This window comes from Hippopotamus amphibius, chromosome 9 (genome assembly GCF_030028045.1).
Source record: "Hippopotamus amphibius kiboko isolate mHipAmp2 chromosome 9, mHipAmp2.hap2, whole genome shotgun sequence".
Lineage (NCBI taxonomy): Eukaryota > Metazoa > Chordata > Mammalia > Artiodactyla > Hippopotamidae > Hippopotamus > Hippopotamus amphibius.
Genome location: NC_080194.1, coordinates 40,634,892 through 40,636,203, shown reverse-complemented (window position 1 = coordinate 40,636,203; position 1,312 = coordinate 40,634,892). Strand labels below are relative to the sequence as shown.

At 46.1% G+C, this 1,312-nt stretch overlaps 1 pseudogene; it reads left to right on the top strand.

Annotated features, from left to right (window-relative positions):
- Window positions 1-950, top strand: LOC130860849 (olfactory receptor 51H1-like; annotated as a pseudogene).
- Window positions 951-1,312: the final 362 nt, after the last annotated feature.

Sequence of the window (1,312 nt, the reverse complement as noted above, 5' to 3'; positions counted from 1 at the left end):
ATGCTGCCATTCAACCAAACTACTGATAACCATCAGAACTTCATCTTGACTGGGATTCCAGGAATGCCAGAGAAGGACTTCTGGTTGGCCCTGCCCCTCTGTCTTCTTTAGAGTTTCACATTCCTGGGTAATGTCACCATCCTTGCTGTCATCAAAGTTGAGCGACAGCTACATGAGCCCATGTATTATTTTCTGGCAATGCTAGCTCCACTGACCTCAGCCTTTCATTGTCTTTCATGTCCACCATGCTCAGTGTTCACTGGTTCAACTGGCGCTCAGTAATACTTGATGCCTGTGTCACTCAAATGTTCTTTATGCACACCTTTGGGGGAGTGGAATCAGGTGTTCTGGTGGCCATGGCCTTTGATCGCTTTGTGGCTATTCGCTTCCCTTTGCACTATGCTACCATTCTCACTCATGAAGTCATCAGCAGGATTGGAGCAGCAGTCCTGCTGCGGAGTGTGGGGGCTGTGCTCCCTGTGCCTTTTCTCATCAAAAGGCTACCTTTCTGCTGCTCCAACATCCTCTCCCACACATACTGCCTCCATCAGGATGCCATGAGTCTTGCCTGTGCTGACACCCGTGTCAGTAGCATCCATGGCTTGCTGGCGGTGATCTTCATCATTGTGCTGGATGCCTTGATCCTTTTGGTCTCTTACTTTCTAATCCTCCAGGCAGTATTGGGCATTGCTTCTTGGGGAGAGAGACTCAAGGCTCTCAATACCTGCCTCTCTCATATCTGTGCAGTGCTGCTCTTCTATGTACCTCTTGTTGGCATGGCTCTCAGCCACCGCCTTGGGAAGCGTTTGTCACCAGTAGTGCATACAGTCATGGCCGATATCTACCTGCTGCTACCTCCTGTGCTCAATCCTGTTGTACACAGTGTTAGGACCAAGCGGATCCGGCAGTGGATTGTCCGAGTGTTCCGTGGGGGCAGGGTGGGCCCTTAGGGCTTTTAGGACTTCTGTGCAAATACAATCAAGTCAGAGAAGTGTATCAAGTATGGCACTGTCCAGCAGAAATTCCTGCAGAGATGCAAATGTTCTAAATCTCTGTTGTTTAATATAGTAACCACTAGCTTCATGTGGCTACTGAGCACTTGAAACTTGGCTAGTGTAATCAAGTAACTGAAGGAACTGAGTTTTTAAATTTTATTTAATTCTAATTAATTGAAATGAAGATTTAAAAAGTCACATGTGGCGGATAGCATCTAATGGGTTATTAGATGCCATTGCATAGTGGTTTTGATGAGAGCAAAACTTATCTTAGCTTGATAAAAATATGAAGTTTTCTTTCTCAAAATGGTGCATAA